Below are 21,575 nucleotides of genomic sequence, written 5' to 3'. Positions count from 1 at the left end.
AATAAGAAGCGAGCATCAGAGAAGCAAACTTCTCTTTTGAAAAGCTCAACAGTAACAAGCTATGGTACACAAATACTTGGAATACTGCTCAGCAATAAACAGAAAGGGACCCTTGATACTCATGATGACCTGGATACATCTCCAGGCAGTTATGCCAAGAAAAGAGTCAAATCCCTGCCAGTTACACACTGTATGTGTCCATGTCTACAACACTCTTGACAAAATTATAGAAATGGAGGATAGAGAGTGGTTGTCAGAATTTAAGGAAGGGAAGTGGGGTGGGAGGGAGGTGGGTGGAAGGAGGTAGGTAGAGAAAGGACAACAGGAGGGATCCTTGTGGTATGGAACTGTTCAGTGTCTTGACTGTATATACATTAACCAACTGGTGATAAAATTGTATAGAACTTAATACACACACACACATAAACACTCACAAATACAAGTAAATGTGAGAAATCTGAGTGAGATAGGTGGATTGTATCAATGTCAGTGTCCTGGTTGTGCTACTTAAACTATAGTTCTATAAACTGTTACCACTGGAGGAAATTGGGCAAAGTCCCAAGGGACTTTGTTCTTACAACTGAATATGAATCTGTAATTAGCCCAATAAAAATTTCAAAGTATAGCAAAAGTCTTGCCATATACTAGGGTCATAATAAGTGTTGTTCATTGAGTAATTACTGTCATGCCTTATTCATATGGGATAGAGACTATGGGAATATATATTTTATTCTGAAATAAAGTTCTCAAAAATTGAAGTTATTAAGTTTAGATTCCAATTGCAGAACCACTTTATTAAACTGGTGTTTGTTGATGCTCCCTTGGAAATGTATTGGCTAAAAACTTCTGAACAAATGTAACTGAGAAAGCCTGTAGCATGCAGAGAAATACCCAAGGAGCATGCTAACTTATTAAAAATTATCTTGGGTCCACAGAAGGGCAATAAATCTCAATTCTGATAACCCAAAGTGGAGAAAGAAGGGTTTTCATCCTCAGTGGGGATACAGGAAGGGAGAAATGTAAAATGGCATCTCATTCCATTCTCCTGGTGTCTTCAGTCAGTCTGTAAGTAACAGCCACAGAAATGTGCCCGAGGTGATGTTTGTGATTGTTAGTGTGGACCTACAGAATTGTATACCAGAGTCGGCCCATTTGTTTTGAAGAATTTAAAGTGTATCTAAGCTCCAACCCATGCAGAATGTTTTTCTGGAGAATGTCATCTTCATCCCACATGGGATGTGTTTAATAGATGACAGGCTGAATTATCAAGATCATCAGTGGATTTATCTAGTACAACTGTGTAAGGGTCGGGAGACAGGCAAAGCAATTTAAATGGACCCCGTATAATCGTAATGTAAAATTTTCCAGTAGTGTTAGGAGTTTATTAATTAAATATTCTGGATTCTATTCACTACTGAATAAACATGTAACATAACTATAAAGTGATATTTTATATCTGCCACCAATTAAAGTTACATGCCATAAAAATACTCTGGCTCCCACAAAACAAACACACACATGGATTGAGTTTCACTTGGAATTTCCTCTGGCCGGTTGTTTGAATGTTTGCCAAGTGCTTTGTAAAGTGCTACATACAAAAAATCCAATAGGCTTTGGTTTTTCTGATATTTAACTAGTGCTTATTGACTTAAGTGAGAGTTTTATTTCCTTCTGAGGGTGTAAGTTGGCTTTAGGGCCCACCATGGTTATTATAATTTAACATAAAAAGTAAAATGAAGCTTTTGGTATAAAGGATGATCCCTATAACATGTATTTTAATCTAATAACCTTTATTTATTCAGCATGCATTTTTTGAATAATTATGTCCCAGGGAATGGGAAGATGAATAAAATTAAAGTGTTTTTGTCCTCAAGTAACTTATGCCCAAATCTGCATCTCTCCAGACCCAATATGACTTTTTCTCTGTAGGTTTTCTGGGTCATCTTTTTAGTCACATTGAAAGAATGACCTACATTAAAATGCTTCAGCTTTTTCTTTGATAATTTTATTCATTTTCTATAAAATATTGATTTTTTTTTCTTTACATACAGTTCTTATCATTGTTTTCTGTGGTACTTTTGTCTGTTTATTTATTGATAAACAGCTTGTAAATTCCCATTTTATTGGTGAAGAAAGTAAATGTTAAGTAGCAAACATATTTCTCTATATTCTATATAAGATGGACATATGCACAACTGACTCCAGCTTAGATTTTCTACCTATTGCATGTTTTACAAGTTCATTATAACTTTGTGAATATCAATTACATAACCTACTTATCATTAGATGTCCGTAGGTATTTTTCATTCTTGAATTCTGCTTGTTAACTTCCCTTCTCTTCCATTAAACTTGTTCAAGAGTTCAGATTTGTGTTCTCTTTCCTGTTCTGGAAAAGGGGTTAATAACTGGGTTCTTTGATTAGAGTAAGCTGGTGGATCATTTGGTTTAAGTCCTCAGGTCCCAAACTGATCATCATCTAAAAACTCTATTTTCACTAGCTATACCTAGGGATAAGTGGGCATAATAACAAGTTATAACACTTATCTTACAGAAATAACACTTTTTTTTGCTTTTATTGAATGAAATTGATGCCATCTATATAAACAACAGAATAAAATGATTGCTGTGTTATAAATCACAACCAGAAGGTTTCTGGGAGGATTTATAATTTTATTTCCTTTTAAATATTGTTAGTAAGCTTTACCTAAACAGTTATTACACTTGACCCTAATTTTAGTGTTTTATTTCCTCAAACACGTATAAAACATACCTGATAAAGATTTTTAAAGCCATCTTTGCATACATTGATGCATTTTAGTATTTTTAGATACTAAAAATGTTTACTATTTTTAAATAGTGAAGCACTAAGGTTAGAAAGAAACTTACAAAATGTATAGTCTGTGCCTCTCATTTTATAAGTGAAGTCTAGAAACAGTGAATTATTTAGGAACCTACAGTGACATTTAGGAGCCAATAAGAGTAACCTGATTCCTGGTCCATTTCTTCTACTTCTATTAAGGATGACCATGCTATTGTTATTTTTTATTGCACAATTGTTCTCAACATACATTATAAGATACTGTACCTGGTTGCTAGGTGGTTAAAACTTTAAACGTACACACACAGCACTCTTCATGCCCTTTTCATGTTTGAAGAGTATATACCAAGGCAAGGATCAGCTGTTTCTCTTTCTGAATTATTTAATTTCCAAGTTGTTGTTTTTTTGTCTAGACTTCAGCTAGACAAATGTAGAGTGTTATTTTAATTTGTTAAAAAACAAAGACTGGTGGTATAGCTCAGTGGTAGAGTATGTGCTTATTACATGTGTGAGACAGTGGATTCGGTTCCAGAACAACGACAACATAGCTGGGAATGTCACCCTTCATAATCATAATGAAAATAATTCAGGAAAGAATCTGGGAATTCTAAGCCTAGTGAATGCTACAACTAGTGGGTGAAAGTTTGAAGGAGAATGGGATATTTACATCATTTCAAAGGCTCTCCCCACAAGATGCTGATTATCTATATAGTGAAAAATAGTAAGGTGACAGTGGAGAAATGTGGCATATGTTGCTTTAAACAGGTCATAAGATTAGCATCATCAGTGATGGGATAAATTGACATCATGTGCCTCCTGATATGGTGCCCTGAGCCCTAATAATGGGATGAGTTTTGTACAAATGTTTTTTACTTTAGTGGTCTTGAAATTCTTTAGAATAAAAAATTCAGACTTTATGTGTTTTATGTCAGCCTCAAAGAAATTTATGTTACTAGGCCACTTCCAACATGATCAGTTATTTCCTTTTTATTTGAGATTTTCTTATGTATCTTGATCGTTATGATTTTTCTTAATGTAACTAAAACACAAGAAGTTTTAATTAATATTCTATTAAGTAAATATTTAGTGTTACTAAAATATGAATAAAAATATTTTTAAAAACCTGAACTAAAAGATGACATTTCCTTCAGAACATGTAAAACTTCAATTGGTCATTGAAACTCTGTTTCTTCATTAGATCCTAAAGAAGAAACTAATGCCTGAGTAGCGATTTAATTAAAATATATTGTCGATAAGGCCAGTGTTACCTATTGGAACTTCTGTAGGCGTTATATTGCTCTCTGGCTATGCATCTAACATTGACAAATTGGGTTGCAAGTTTATGATTTTGGTTTCTTGGGTGTCTAAGAGAATGAAAGGTTTTTAAAAGAAGTTATAAATTGTTTTGAAATGTTTAGTTTCCTTCACCTTAAAAAAAGTCCTGTTTCTTAGAAAATTATTTTAGTTGTATCTAAAAGCATAAGCTACTTCAAAGATATCTCAAGCATTAGTTTCTCAAGGATATATTTTGCAGCATTGTGTGTTTATTTGTGTGTGTGCTATACCCACACGCATGTATGTGTGGGAGAGAACATTAATCACATGGGTAGGGTTTTAAGGAATTTCACTAGGAGGTTCAAGGACAGTTAGCAGTAGACCTAAAAGATTTCAATATGAGAATATAGTTTGTACAATAGATGTATTTTAAAATATTATGCATAAAATGAACTTTGCAATATCATAATTTAAATGTACCAGAGAAAACAAAAAAAAATTTTTTTCCCTTTAGTACTGGGAATTGAACCTAGGGGCACTCAACCTCTGAGCCACATCCCCTAGCTCTTTTTATATTTTATTTAGAGACAAGGTCTCGCTAAGTTGCTCAGGGCCTTGCTTAGTTGCTGAGGCTGGCTTTGAACTCGTGATCCTCCAGCCTCAGCTTCCCAAGCAGCTGGGATTACAGGTGTGCACCACCACACCTGGCTGTACTAGAAAAATATTACTGTTTCAGGATGGTATGAAATAGCATTGGTAAATACAGCCTCTTAAGTGATTTTTTTTTAAGTTTCAAAAGATTTTTGGCATTTATTTTTCTTAGCTGCTAGCAAAGTTCACAACTTATTTAATGTTCTACTGTTGTTGACATGGACAGATTACCTATAATATTGGATTACTATTGCTGTCTTTTTATTCACTGTCTGCACCAGCTTCCTTCAGTGAGGCTAATTAGAGCCAGTTGTTCTGTAGGATTCAGTGATGTGTATAATTCTTTTTATAGCAAATTCAACTGACTAGCAAATTATTTTTCTTGACATCTGAAAAAGCTATTCGATTTTAAGAATTGCACTTTTAAAGATTGCAATCTTTTTTAAAAATTTTATTTTTACAGACTGCTTAAGATTGCAACATGCCATTTAAAACTCTTTTGTATTACATTGGAGATACACTAAATTTTCAAATATATCAAAAAGTTATTTTAATCTGTTGTAATTAATTTTTAACCTTACATATGAATTTATTATTACTAAACAAGGTTTAAATATCACAGTTTAAAATTGCAGAGTTGACTAAGTTATTTTGAAAACTTGTGTTGTCTTTTTAAATTGTTTTGAAAACTTGTGTTACTACAAATATTGGATTAGAAAGAAATTGAAAGTACTTTTTCTTTGCTGTTCCTTCTCTTCTCCCTGTCACTAGTGATTTTTTGGGGGGGAAAGACCAGTTCTCTTTTCTGGGCTCCACAGTCTCCCATTTCATTCTCTAATTACTGCAGGCTGGCTTCTTTTGAATGCTACCTTGTCCCTGACATCTCAGCAAGACATTATGGCCTCCTGATTTCCATATTCAGCAAACAATTTCTAGTACCTCTCTTTTTTGACCTTTCTGAAGTAAATAGTACTCCTAACCATGACTTGTTTCACTTCTAAAATTCTACATGCTTTTGGCTTCTGGTCACACAGTTCTCACTTAATGTTCTCATATGGCCCTTTTCAAGTCTTCCTCGGGACTCTTTTCTCTTAACAAAAGTGAAAAATAGAACACTTAGTAGCTTGGTTGGTATTCTGCCTGAATTAGACATGACTGACTGGAAGTTGTATATATAAAGGAGTTGCATTCACTATCTTAGGTTAGGAAATAAATTTTCTCACTCAGCCTATTCTTTATCCCTAATTTGGCATAAATTCGTATTTTTTTTTTTTGTCCTTCAAGTAGTCTCAATTGATGCATAGAATATCTGAATTGAAATAACTCTGAAGGAAATTTATGTTGTGCCTTCAAGTAAAATTTAATATTTCCCTCAAGAAAATCTGTCATCTCATTTAATTGCTGGGGACAAGCAAACTTTTTTATTTTATAATTTTACATCTTTCTATTAGCACAGAGTATTTATAATATTTTTCATTACTTTCCAGTGTGAAAATGCTTCTTTTTTCTATTCATGGCTTTGTTTTAGGCATGAAGGTGCTTTTTTGAGATTTTCTTGACATGTAGCATTTTCAAGTAACTGAGATCAGTCACTTTTACTTCATACCTAAGAATTCTCCAGATGGTTTCTATACATATGTTTCTCTTTTCTTGGCCACCAAACTTCAATTTAGCTTTATTTTAAAGATTAGTAATAGTACATGCCTTAGGAATAAACATTTTAGAATCATCCAGAAGACTTGTTCAAACCAAAAACAGAGATATATTTCCCAAAGAGCATGACTGCAATAAATCAGGTGACTAGAGTTGGGGAAGGGATGGTAGTGAGCCTATTTGTAAACTTTGGGTTTCTGAATGTTAATTTTAAGTTAGCTTTTTAAAAGGCCAGTGTTTGTAGAGCTTATCCTGTCAGCAATATCCTGTGTCAATTGTCAGGTCATGTTTAGCGTGTGAAGATGTATTAATCTGCCATAGCTAGCACTGTAAGAGGCTGGGATAAATAGAGGGCTCAAGCAGATGAAGAGGGATTAACTGTGTGGATTGAGCAAACTCTTCAATCACAGAACCAGTGATTTTACAAAGGATTAGCTGCTGTTTTTACAAATATTGATTACTGATTTGCTACTCAGAATGGAGATGACATAACTTGTGCAGTTTCTGTGTAGTGGGCTCTGTGAAGTGCACATCATTCATATTAATGGATTTGTCATAGGCATTATAGAAACTGACAGATTTATTATAGTAGCAGTTGCTAGAACTGTTATGGTTAAGGTTGTGTCAGCAGATCTATTAAAACTTCAGGATTTTAGAAGTTTATGACATAGCTATAAAATTCATTTCCCAAGAGGAATTTGGAATACCAGTTATAGCCTGGCACAATTTTTAATGCATATTTTTACTTTAGTTTGAAGGCATTTAAGTTGAAATAGAACAAGAAAATACATTATTTTGTTATTTGTGTAATACAGGTTGAATATCCCTTACCAAAATGCTTGGGACCAATGTGTTTTGTATGTGAGATTTTTAAAAAATTTGGATATTTGCATATACATAATGAGATATCTTGGGGCTGGGACCCAATTCTAAATGTGAAATTCATTTATGTTTCATATAAACCTTATACACATAGCCCAAAGGTAATTTTATGTAATGTTTTTACTGTACCTATGCTTTGATGTCAGTTGTGGAATTTTGTTCTTGCACTATCATAGCTGCTCATAAAGTTTCAGATTTTGGAGCACTTTGGATTTCAGATTTTCAGGTTCAGGATGCTCAATTAGAATAAAAAATTTAAATTCATTTCATTTTGGGAAAAATTTAAATAACACTGAGAAAATCAGTGCAAGGAATTATATCAGAAAAAATATCCCTTTAATATTTTTAAGAAATCAGTTTTCCCACAGATATTTTCATTGTCACAGTAGGAAGGCTTTTCAGAGACATGACTTGTTATCTTGAAGGGTGAATGGGAGCTTTCTAGCAGTTATGGTGGTGAGGTGTGGAGGGAACAATAGTAAAGAAGTAGCATGTTTCAGGCAGAGTGACATCTGCCTGACCAACACTTGACCAAGTTGAAGAAGAGCCAGGCATGTGAACTTTCTCAGAATGGAGATGAGCTGAGCAGATTGTTTTTAAGTTCTATTATTATATTATGAAACTACAATTGTATTGTTAAATTAAATCTTCTACCTTTGTGGGTGTGCTTTTTCTGGCTAATGATTTTAGTAATCTAAACTGGTTTAATTTAAAATTACTTAAAAGTCTGTTTTTATTTTTCATTTTAAAAGTTTTCTCATGTATACCAGGTGCAGTGGCACATGCTTATAACCCCAGTGTCTAGGAGACAGAGGCAGGCAGATTGAAAGTTTGAGGCCAGCCTCATCAACTTAGCAAGACCCTGTCTCAAAATAAAAAATAAAAAGAGTTAGGATGTAACTCAGTGATAAAGTGCCCCAGATTCAATCCCTAGTACTCACTCAATTTGTATTATATCACATTTTAAATATAATACATACTTGGGACAAAGGAAAGTTGCTACCCCTTCCACTTCCCCCCAAAAAACACTCCCTAGAAGTGAGAATTACTAACAAATCTGAGGTGTGTCCTTCTAAACTTTTTTCTTGAGTTATATGAATATATACATGCTAGAAAAAAATATGGACTCAAACTTTTTTAAAATTTAAAATGTGGTGTATCACTGTACATGTTTCACTGCTTGCATTTTCATCCAAGTATTGTAGCCATCTTTCTACATTTTAGTACATATATTCCCACATTATATTTCTCTAGTTTTATTGAGTAAATGGTTTTATAATGTTTCTCTTGCAGGACAGTCTTTCTTTTTCTTTCTTTCTTTCTTTCTTTTTTTTTTTTTTTGCTGTCACAAGTAGTGTTTTGGTGAAGATTGTAGCACACACAGCCTTATGTAGCTGTGCTTTAATTTGTAGTTGAATTCTTAGGATGTTGTCAAATTCTCATCAACAAGCTGTATGAAATTACACACCCCAAAGTAGTTCAAGTACCATCTCTTCACACCCTCCTCATTGTTTGATGTTATTCATCTTCTTGGTGTTTGCCAGCCTTACAGGTTAAAAAGTAGAATCCTGTTTTCATAAGTTTTTAGTGAGGCTTATTTGTTCAGTCATTTTTTCCTTCAGCAAAATTTTTGAGAGCCCATACTGTGTCCCAGGTGCTAATCTAGGCACTAGGGATACAGCTGTGGACAAGGCTGTTGTGTCTCTGAACTGGTAGAATGAATGATCTAATGAAGGAAGGGGGACCTGGGCAGCAGACAACAAATCAGGAAATGTTCATTTTTTTCTTCATGTTGGCCTTTATATATCCTGTGAGTTGCTTGGTTCATATTCATCACGTCTTTTTCTTTTGAACTATTTATCTTTTTCTTACTGATTTGCCAAGAGTTCATTATCTAGTGTGACATCCAGGCAAATATTTCTCCTGTAAGCACCCCCTGAAAAAGTCATCACTTGACAAGTTAATGATTTTACCAGTTCTTAGCCATGTAGAGAATTATCATACCTCATTTCCTTGGTTAGTAAGAGATAATTGGACCAAGTATTAAATTTCCCTAATTCAGCATCCTCTGAGGAATTTGTCAGAGGTATTTCTTTTTTCTAACATGATGTGTTTTTATATTTTCAAAAGTACATTAGAACTATGAGTATTGCATGAGGCTTAAGGCTATCCAGATGAAGAAGACTTAATTGACTTAATTGGTTTAAGAAATAACTGTTATTATCTTAATATTAGGAAGATAGGTAAAACATAATTTATATAACTTTTGTTTTTCAGTGAGAATGTACATCTTGGTCTATTCAGACATGATTTTTACTCCCTAGTTCTTTGAAAACCACATAATGGAATATCTTATAAGATGTTACCATTGAATGATCTGAAATAAATTGTTATGTAATTTATTTGTATGGAATCTGAGTGCGATGCATACCCTTTGTACTTTTAAGTCTTTTCCACATTTGTAAGAGGTTACCATATGTTTCACTCATGAATTGAGTGAACTATAGGTTAAGAGTCCAGGTCATTTTGTTTTTCTGGCCTCCTCCAAGGTGAATGCCAGGTATTTACTGTATAAATGAGAGACCCCACTGAACTGCCTTTGGTGTGATTCAAGTGTAACTGAATTGCACTGTTTACATGAAGTTCCATCATTCATTACATGTCATTGGCAAACATTTTATTCCATTTAATATTCTATGACCTTCTGTTCAAAATATAACTGGACATTTCTAATTTTAATCAAAAAGTTGAACTTTGGTGGTGAAAGTATTCTGGTAATGACAACTCTTAAGTGGAGAAAAGGAGGTCTTGGATGATTGGATCGTGTCAGGCTCCAAGAACCTGGGATGAGATGGTTCACATGGCGACCACATTGCTGCTTTACCTTTGGATGTCTCGCTCATAACAAATATTAGTTTCTATGTTTGGCAGTTGATTTTTCACATCAGAGATACTTAGTTTTAAAAAATATGCTCAACTCACATGACCAAAAATGGATACTTTTTTTAACTATACATTCTGTCTCAGTCTCTTTTTTCCTTTTTATTGTATTTCTTGCTTTGCTGTGGCAGTTGCAGAGTTTAAAACTAAATTGTAGTGTATTAACTGTAAAAGTAGAAATTAAGGTGGGAAATAAATGTGAAGATGATGTCTCTACTCTTTTGTTCTCATAGTCTTTACTGTCTTGCTTCTCTTTCTTCTCTTTCCTCATTGGTTCCTTGAATCCTTTTCAGTGGAGAACAGCCCCTAATCAGGAGCTTCTCAAGGGCAAGGGCTGTAACTGTGCCTTTTGCGCCTTCACAGTACTTGGCACATTCTGGGTGCCCAATAAAAGATGAATGAGCAAATGGATGTGTGCAACTAATTGCTTAGTACTATTTTTTATTATGACAGTCTATTGAGGCTACTGTGCAAGATTTATGAAATGTTTACAAAAGTATTTTAATACCTCAAAAGTTAGGTGGTCTATAAGTAAAAATCATCTGCTTGATCATTTCTATGGCTGGCATTTCCCTTCTGTTTTCAATATTGTGCTGATTGCTAATCTGTACTTACCAATGTTCTTCTGGTTTTGTATTGAACATTGTCTTGGAGCATATTTTATAAGTCCCATAAACAAGTATTAAATTAGTTTCTTAAAACTTGTGTGCAGTAGCTTGGAGTGGTGGCACATGCCTGTAATCCCAGTGACTTGAGAGACTGAGGCAGGAGAATTGCAAGTTCAAAATCAGTCTCAGCAATTTAGTGAGGCCCTAAGCAATTTAGCAAGGCCCTGTCTCAAAAGAAAACATACAGAGGGCTGGGGATGTGGCTCAGTGGTGAGGTGTCCCTGTGTTCAATCCCTGGCACTAAGTAAGTAAATAAATAAATCAGTTCTGAGCAGTGTAATTTACCTTAAAGCAGTACTTCACACTTTAAAAAAGTATTTCCTGTTGATTTTCATGCACACCCAGGTTTCAGAACCATTGCCTTTGGATCCTTCTGCTGCAGGTGCGGTGGAAAAGACAGACTTGTTCACACATTTTAGCCTGATATTGTAGGTGCTACGTGAATGTCTGTTTGTCTCCCCAGCCAGTTTCACATGTGGTTGTTAACAGTTATTGCCCTCTGAAGCTCAAGACCAGAAAGAGAGTTAAGCTTGTGATATGCTTAAATTTTCAGGAAAAAAAAGGCTACACATTAACTGTTCTAATATTGATGTTTTAGTTGCATCGTCTAGTAATTCACTCAGTTATGTAGATAAAGTGCTTTCTAATCCTTTCAGTTACCCAGTGGTACTGAAGAGTAGACTTGGCATTTTATCATTCTCAGTAGCATGTCCTTCTGTGGATTTGTTTATTTGAAGTAGACAGACACATGCTTCAAATTTTTACAGACTAGAATTGTCCTGGCTCTGAAAGCTTTTGTAGGGTAATTGCTGATTTGTTTTTGTACTAAGATGATCTTCTTTCTGGCATATGTTCTTGCAAAGCTATTAAACTTTACACATTTAACTGTAAATTTCAAGTAAGAGCATGTTAACTTTACCCCTGGCTTGGCTCCTTATTAAGGGAAAAGCATAAACAAGCTGTGTGTGCTTCTTGCAGGGAATAAGCTTTTGTTTGAGATTTAATATTTACCAGAAGTTTTGATTGAGACAAACAGTATTTTGGAAGCATTGTCTGAAAAAATGTGCATGCTATCTATTCTTTATAGGTATTCTGTAACCTTAACCTTGAGTTTAACATAGCTGTTTAGGAGCTATGTACTTGGGATGCCTGGTTTTATACTCTGTAGAATTGCTTTAACTGAATTTTGCTTTGGTATTAGGCTGTTGGCCCAGTGTGAATAACGTTATTCAAAACAGTCCTATGAAACTTTTGTTTTATATACTATAAAGATGTTATTGAGGACATTGAAAACACATGGGAAAAAATTATTTCTCATTTCGGTGCCAGGAACCAGGAATAGTTACATGTTCTTCCGTGAGCAATGATCTGTATTTGTCTTGTGGTCAATGGCACATATAGTTTCTTGCTTCATGTTTGGGGTTATAAAGCTTATAACTGAATTTTTGACCTATTCCTAGCAAATTTAAGAGACGTCGTAGTTCCAACTAGTTTTATGTCCCTCTCATCTCCTAGTTTTGCCTTAATTAAAAAAAAAAAGTCAAAATAATTTCAATTGCAGAAAATTTGCAACAGTAGTACAGATAATTCCCATATACCCTTTACCCAGATTGCCCTAACATTAGCACTTTTCTGTGTAGGTATTTGCTTTATCATTCTTTTCTGTTTCTGTGTCTCTGTCCACACTGATAGCTCCTATTTGTTTTATAGTTGCTTCACCAAATGTTTCTGAACCTTTAAAATACTTTCTTGGGAGAATGAGGCAATGTATTACTGAATTAATGATAATAGTGGATGAGATTGTACACATTTCACACCTATATTGAACAAAGGGAATTATATAAAGACCTCTTTTTCTAGGTGGAGAGAAGACACATTGTGGCGGGGTGTGGGGGGTGAGGAAGGGGGAGAGAAAAAGAGAGGAGAAAGAGCACATAGGCCTGATTTTTGAGAAGGTACTTAGAATACTTCAAAGGACAGTTACTTTAAATGGCAGATGAGGGAAAATGCCAATGATATTTTTTATTTAAATAGAAATCAAGGAGTTGCCTTCTTAAATAAAAGCGGGTAATGAATACTAAAGCATGAAAATGATTGGGAATGTATTTGCTTTAATAATGAAGCCCAGTTTAATAATCAAGTATTCAGAGTGGGACTATGAATACTGTGAGAACCTTTAAATCAACTGTGTTTCCTTTTATTAAGTTGTCATAAAATAATTTCAAGTTTGATCACTTTCAAACTACCGTTTTTACTTTCTTTAAAAAAAAAAACTTGGGACTGGGGAGATAGCTCAGTCGGTAGAGTGCTTGCTTTGTAAGCACAAGGCCCTGGGTTTGATCCCCAGCACCCAAAAAAAAAAAAAAAAAAAACTTACTTTATGTCACGGATGGTGGTGCACACCCATAATCCCAGCAACTCAGGAGGCTGAAGCAGGAGGATTTAAGTTCAAAACCAGCCTCAGCAACTTAGCAAGGCCCTAAGCAACTTAGTGAGACCCTGTCTCTAAGTAAAATATAAAAAGGGCTGGGGATGTGACTAAGTACCTTTGGGTTCAGTCTTCAGTACCACAACAAAGCAAAACAAAACAAAACTAAACTAAACTAAACAAGCTCATTGTAACCACACCTCAAATATAAGATTCTTTTGGGAGATGGGGATAGGATGACGTTTGTTTGTGCACCTGTTCTCTTTCTTCACAGCAAAACAGAAACGAAAGCTTTATTGTACCATACAGTACAGAAGGCATGAAAACTGCATATTCCTATTTCAGATACTTCAGATATAATTCTGTTATTAATGACTCAAAAATTTGGGGTCAGAGATTTAAAAAATGGGATAAAAGTGAATTTAAAAAATCTTACAAATTCTAAATGCTTTTCATATTCTTAAAATAATTTTTAAAATTTATAGCTTAAAACAAACATAAAACATTTGCAAAAATAAATGAATGAATTAATTGTCCTCTGGTCTGTGTGAAAATAACACAGTGGAGCGGAAAGGAGCTAAAGAATTCATTCTAAATTATAGTCAGTTCTTATTTCTAAGCAATTTGCTAGTGGAATCTGCATATAAAAAGAGCTTTCTTTTCCATCCATAAATATCAGTTTTCCCAGCATTAATTTGTTCCACGTTTGTATATATGCATTTTAAAACCAAAACCGAAGTCTTTTTAAAAGACATGCTTAGGAAGAAAAATTGACCCCAAATCTTGTAGAAGATGAAATAAATACTCTAGAATTTTAAATGCATGATATTTTAAAATATCATTCTCCTGTTAAGGCATTAATTTTACATAATAGTGATTAATGCCATACAAGAATAATTCAATAGTGTTGTCTTATATAGCTTCTATAGATGGCATTTATTTATTTATTCCATCAACAGCATTTCAGAAAATGGGCTTTGTAGGAAGGCAGACTTTGTAGGAAGGCAGACTTGGGGTACTAACTCCACTTATTGAGCATGACCTTGATTTCCCATTGGCAACATAGAGATAATAATACCTACCTCTTGGGGTTGTGTGAGAATGAAATGAGCTGATGATAGTATCATGCTTATTTTGTGGTGAAAGCTCAATAAATGTTAGCTGTTGCAGTTACTACCTCATTGAACCGTGCTGATGTTTGCAGTCATCCATGGGTAGTTCTTTAAAAAAGGATTCTTAAGATTATAGTATAGAGATGTGGAAAAGGTTGTGATTGATACAGAGATAACAGGTAAGGAAGAAAGGAGTAGAACAATTATTAGCTGCTATTCTTTGAATTTTATACATAAATTATTTGACTTTTCTCTGAAATACCTTCAACAAATTTTCAATATTGAGTTTTATTTTTCCAGGTTGCCTTTGTTAGGTGATATTTAGTGAAGGACCAAGCAAATAATGCACACTAGTTTTTCATTTGCACACTAGTTTGCATATTTGTTTTCTAAGTGAATAGAGTGTTGCTTTTCTTTTATACTAACCATACATGTAATGCCATCTTATGTTTTTTCATGGATCAGATTTTTTTTTGGCCAAACATCTATAAATGGAAAGAAATTTGTATTGCTAAATGGTGTTTAACTTTCATATTTTTATTCACATGGTTTATCTTTTCATCTGATGATTTTCTTATGTGTAGAACAAGGAACTTGTAGCAAATCTGTCATTTGAAAATAATTGTACTTACAAGAACTAACATTTCTTAAAGTGCTGCCCTTCTAAATTCCCACAGTATTTTTCCAGAGTATGCTCTCTTATTACCTATGTTCCAAAATAAAGTTTAATGCATTGATGTAACTTGCTAAGTCACAGAACTAGTGGTTAAGATACCATTTGAATAGAAAACCCAGGGTTTTAACCATAGTTCAAAGTTATAATCTCAGATTTGGGACATCTTCATTGTGGTGAAGAAAAACTTTAAAACCCAATTCATAATTGTGTATATTGAGTGTTTAAGTAGAGTTCCTGTGAAAATTTTGATATATTTAGGATTATGTTTATAATTGAAGGAGAAATGTGCATTCCATTTTAAGATTGTGCTTCATTTTTTCAAGGTGTTTGTTTCTTAGAGGCTATTGTTTTTTTGAATTCAGTTAGTTTTTTGGGTAAAGCAGATGATTTAAATATAGACAAATGCAAAGTAGCTGAGAAATTACTCTATGTAGAAGATACAATTTGGTTTTTATTCTTTCTGTGAAATTTACAGATCTATTATTAAAAAGAAGTTTTTATCAATATTAAAAAGAAGGTGACTGTGATAATAAATATATAATTATAATCTTGACTTCAATGTGAAATTTCTCTTATTTATCTCATTTTGGAATGATTGATTCAGTATATTTAGATACCGTCACCCCTGGAAATAATTAAGAGATTCTTACAGAGTTTTCCACAAATCAGTAAATTTGGCATTTTAAAATTAAAAAATATATTTTTAATTCTATAGGGAACAAACAATATGTTACAAAAATGTGATACCTAATGTTCTATCATTAGATCAAAGAACCAGAAATCATAGAGAGTTTTGTTTTTCTCTTCTTAGTTAATGAGAAAGGGGCGGCAATCCTATACTAAAGACTTGTCTAAAAAAAACTATCTTCAGATAATAAGAAGATAGTTTAGATTCTGGTTATATACTTACACATACTCTAAAGGAGCAGTTTTAAGTGATTGGGAAAGATAATTGAACCCCATGGATAATATAATTCACATGTACTTTTGACCTGTGATTTTTTGACTACTATTTTAGTGGGCATTGGTGAGCATACTTTATTTCAAATTTCTCCAAATTTTTCTGGAATCTTGCCATTTGAATTTTATATTTTTTGGCAGATTTCCATGAAAGCTAGTACAGCCACAAATAAGTAAGTAAATCAATAAATATCTGATAGAAAATAGAAGCTTTTGATTGAATTCTGAACAAACACTTAATCTTTGTATTATATTCATGAGCACTTCCTCCATGCATATAGATGATAATATTGATAGCTATTGTTGTCTTCCTTGGTTCCAGAAATACTCACTGAAGACATATTGGAATTCTCATGAGGCTATTGGAATTTCCATTTCATGAAGTAGTGTGAATAAAGGCAAAGTTGAATTACCCTAATGGTTTTTCAGTTTTTGCTTGGTAGCTTTCAAAGTGGCTTGCCACTTTACAGAAAAGGGAGGAGACTAACAGATGGTAAACCTGTGATTGCAACCTCTACTTCGGCCCTGTGTCATTAAGTAGACTGTTTTATCAGTCTTTAAGGCCTTGTCCCTACAGCTTAGCCCCCCTGAGAATTCTATGATTCTGCTAATTGGAAGTTGACCATCTTTGTGTCTAGCATGGTGTGAGCCTTTTCTGTCTTTGTTTTTAAAAAAAATATCATGATAACTTTGGAGTCACCAGAATTAATCTTACTTGGTTAATCCCTTCTGAAGAAATAGTGATGAGAAAACAAGTTCTGTGAAAAGGCTATGCTTAAGTAACAAAATTAGTCGCCTTTCAGAATTATTATTTTCTTAAAAGTTATTGTTTGCTATGTCTATTGAATATATAATGTCTGTTAGTATATAATATATAATAATTTTCTTTTTGCTGCTAAAACTGATAAAAGGATTTGAAATTCCGGTTTCCCATGTGGAAAAAATAATTATTAGAATATGAAAAATATTTAATTTATATACTTATTTTCTTTGACAGACATTAATAGGCTAACATTCTAGTTAGAAATAAAACTTTTGAAATGATGTGAAATTTTTCTATGCTAGATCTAAAGGAAGTGGTGATCAATTGCTCTAAAAAAAATGTGAGCAATTTCTACAGTTTATATCTTTGAAAGTTAAATCAATTTTGGATCTTGGCCATTTGTTAAAGCACAAGAAAAGCATTAGTATGCAAACAGTTTATGGAGTCCTAGAATTGAGAGAGCCTTTGAGAGAAACTAACCTATGTTTTTCATGTTTTAGATGAGTAAATGGAATCCTAGATAGGCCAAGTGATTCATTTAAGGTCATAGATTTACAGAACTAGGATTTGATTACAGACATCTTTACCATGGATTTTGAAGTCAGTATCAATGTAAAACTAAACTTCTGAATATCTGCTATGTCACTAAACTGTTTTTTAAAAATATTTATATTCAAGTAAAGTTTAGGTTTCTTTCCCTTGTTGGTGCATAGTCTTATTTTGTCTTGTTTTTTCTTGTTTTGCAGATATGATAATGAATTATTTTTACTTAAAATCTTTTTGGAATAATAAGAAAAGAGGGTCAGCAACTTTACATCTTTGTGTTTTCTGCCTGTTCTCTAGAATCAGGGAAATGACACCTGAGTTTATGTGTGCAGTTGTGAAGTAGTGAACTAATGATAAGTTCTGAGCCAGTCATATAGCTCTGGGAACTGAGGCACACTTATAGACTGCTTTCCTAAAGCTCAATACTCAATATACCCTTCAGCCAAAATTTCATAAAGATACTGACATCATCTGGAAGGACACTGGGAACAAAACATTTTTATTACCTTCTACAAAATTATGATGTATTAGGACTATATTGGCATTATGAAATGGCACCTGAAAATGTACTTCAATTCTGATGGCCAATTCTTTTTTTTAAATTAAAATAAATTTTTTTTGTGGTAGTGGGGTGATGATCACTTTTTAAGAAAAATTATCCAATAAAAAAACCAGGAGAGGTTATTTTAGGAGAGGTAGGAGAGAGTATTCCAGCTTGCAATGAGATTGTGTTCTAGGAAAATTAAAGCCTAATATGATTCTATTTAAATAAAACAATCATTAAGTGGATAGATACATTTTGAAAAATGAGTCTATTTACCAAATTCAGGGAATACTGCCTGACCAGGAATTTTCTGAAGTTTATTACACGAGTTTCAAAGAGAGGAAAGGAAGCACTATGTCTCCCCCCAGAGGGTGGTCAGTTTAGGGACCCAGTATCCCAAGTGTAAGGTGAAAATGAAGAATTAAAAAAATTTACATAAACATATGGATGTTTTGTTCATGTGAATTACAGCAAGAGAGAAAGGATATTTTTGAGGAACTTATCCTTAACTTTTTGTAATTGAAGGAAAATAGTCACATCATGTTGGAACTCAAAATATTTGACTGAATAGACCAAGAAGATGCTGACTTAGAGTGAGAAATCTCATGAACAGAAAACAATCCTTGTTATATCTCTTCCTTCTTTTTCAATATAAAATAAAATGAATTTTTAGTTGCATAAAAGTGGTGGAAAAATTATACTGCTTGAAAACTTTAGGGTTCATGTTGAATACTATATAAATGCCAATAATAAGGAGAAAAGATGAGGCTCAGAAACCTAGCAGAAATTTTATACAAAGTCTAGATTGAACAACCATAAAAATGTGAACATATTATTTCAATGAAACCTGTAATATTGTAATTTATTAATGATAAAATAGTAAAAATAAGGGTTTAGATATTATGGTCATCAAAGTTGCTTATCAAAAATTGAAATTACAAAGAATAATGAAAAATAGATGTCTGTTTTGAAAATGTTTCCGAATCACATCTCTTGTGAAACACACCTATTTGGTCCCACATAAAGAACCAAGTAGGTAGAAAGGAAACCGTATAAAAAGTTAATTCAAGATGTAAGTATTTAAAATTTCTACAGATTCCTTTATCATCTTTCAAGTTTTTTTTTGTTTTATTCTAATTGCAGTGGATGGAGTTTCAAGTTTTTTTTGTTTTATTCTAATTGCAGGGATGGAGTTTAGATCTTGTCCAAAGTAGCCACATCCATGGACACATAGTCCTCAAAATCAGTGATCTCCTCCAGCATATCTGTTCCAACTCTCTCATTTTTAAGTACACACTGGATTTGAAGTTTTAAAGTTCCTTATCCCACTAGAACTAGTTTCGAGGAGTGTAGATTGGGCCTTCTGTTTGAATGCTTCTGATGTGCCCTTTAGTTTTCCCACAGCTGTCTCATCCTCTTAGGTTTCATGGCTTATAAAAGTTGCAGGTTGGAAGGAGACTCTTTTCTTGCTCAGTTGCCCAAGCAACTAAGCATGGATGTTAGTTCTAACGTCTGATTTTTTTCAAGCTACTCTCGAAAAGTAGAACTGTCATATAAGAAATGCAAGCTCCTTTTATAAAAAGAAAACTGACCTTTCCTCATTTTCTCAAGATACTGAAAACTTTTGGCCCCTTAACCAAGCTCATGTAGCAATTTTCTGTAATATAAATAGATTGGTCTAGAGTTTGGGTTAATTTTTTCTCCCTTAGAATATAATGTATTCATTCATCACTTTTACCTTACCAAAGGAAATCTTTTAATTGCTTTGAAAATAACTGCAGTGCTTAACTTGAATAGTTCCTAAATCATGCTTTTTATTGTCTTTCTGATGAACATTCTCTAGACAGCATAGTCTCACATTTACATTAGCATCCAGCTGATAGTTACAGTATACTAATAGCATGGTTGTTAATTATAATAATGAATAAAATCTTACATGTGTTGAATGTCTACAGTATGCTAACTATGGCCTGGTTCAAAACTTATTTTTAGGACAGGGGTATGAATTTTGATAGTGTAACAGATCTGATAGTGTAATTGTGAATTCATCGGCATGTTGTATAATTAGGTGTGTTTTCAGTTTCTCATAGTGAGCTAATGTAATTGTGCGTGACAAATGTTGGGCAGTTCCTCATGTTGCCTGCTAGATAGATTTGTACTAGCCTTAACTTCCTTTTCATGATGTATCATTATTCATGGATATTTGTAGAATTTTAATTTAGATCAATCTGAGTCTTCTTAGATGGTAAGATACTGTTTTTCATTGTAGGTATAGAGGGACGAGTCTAAATGATGTGAGAATTCATTTTTAAAAATCTTATAGCAAATTTCCAATATATCGTAGCCATCAGAAAGTAGTAAGTATTTATATGTTTATGATGCTATACAGATCACATGATTCTTCTGAGGACTTAAATATATAAAGTATTTAAGGGGATTACTACTGATGTACTTTTAAAAAATTTCACATAGTTTTTAAGTAAATTCTGAATATTGGACAAATAGCTATAATGGTTTAGAAAAATAAAATTTTAGTTAAAAAATGTCTTGCTTCCCTCCTCCCCAGGAATGAAAAAAAAAGATTTTGTATTAGAAATATGAATTTAGAATCAGAATAAGTATTGCTTATGACATCAAATATTATTATGATTTATCAGGTAGAAATTTAATCAACATTTTTCTTAAAGCAAAACACTCAAGTTATATATATATTTACCCTAGCAAAATCTAACATCCCCCTCTTTCTTCTCTCCCCCTGTCCTCTCCCTCTTTTTATTACCAGTAATTTTTTTAAACTTGAAAGCTATGCTAAAGGTACCCATTTCTTCAAACAATTTGAGTTTTCTTAAGACTTCTAAACTGTTTATTCTGTATGTGAAGAGCATTTAACTTCTCAGTGAACTAAATCAGACCACTATCACCATTATCACTATACTGTTTTATGCTTACTGAGTGAAATTAATCCACCAGGGAACTAAAATTAGTGCTTTAACTTTAAGGTTTATTTCTTCAGGAAATGTATCTATAATTTTATACCAAAGGTACCTTAATCCCCAGGATATTTTTTAAAAACTGATAAAATTCTGTGTTGAATTTGTATATAATAAACTTTCTACCAAACATATTTCTATCATAAGCTATATTAAAACTAGTTTCATTGAATGTTCCATAGAAGCTTTAATTAAGTTCACTGTTTCACTTGTTAGAGTTCTAGTAAAATTCTGGGGATAACTAATGTATTTCTAATGAAGTTTATAAAAATGGTGAACCCTTGTGAAATTATTGAGTTACCTATCACCCATCACCAAAAATATACAAATTTCTAATTTGACTTAACATTAGTTTAATCTTTAATTTTTTTATAGGGATCCCATATTTGTTTTTGATAGTTATAGCAAATCAATCTAGTTTTTAGACTCTTTCCCTAGAAAAATCTAAAGCATACTCACTTAAATGTCTGTAAGATTTCTCTACAAATACAATCAGGGAGAAAGAATATTTGACATGGACTCAGAGAAATAAATTTTAGCATTTGATTTTGGGAAAAAATAATCTTATATTTTACTTTGTAGGAATAAGGATATTTGAGTAACAGTCAAAATGCATTGAAATTCTTGAAGAGTTAATCCAATAGAAATGTAAAGAACTATATGATTCTA

General features: G+C 33.0%; 1 protein-coding gene across 2 annotated transcripts in view; it reads left to right on the top strand.

Annotated features, from left to right (window-relative positions):
• Window positions 1-21,575, top strand: part of Skap2 (src kinase associated phosphoprotein 2) — a 173,514-nt gene that overhangs the window by 76,487 nt on the left and 75,452 nt on the right. The gene's annotated exons all lie outside the window — the stretch shown is intronic.

Source organism: Sciurus carolinensis, chromosome 8 (genome assembly GCF_902686445.1).
Source record: "Sciurus carolinensis chromosome 8, mSciCar1.2, whole genome shotgun sequence".
Lineage (NCBI taxonomy): Eukaryota > Metazoa > Chordata > Mammalia > Rodentia > Sciuridae > Sciurus > Sciurus carolinensis.
The sequence above is the reverse complement of the archived record's forward strand: the minus strand, read 5'-3'. Positions and strand labels throughout refer to the sequence as shown.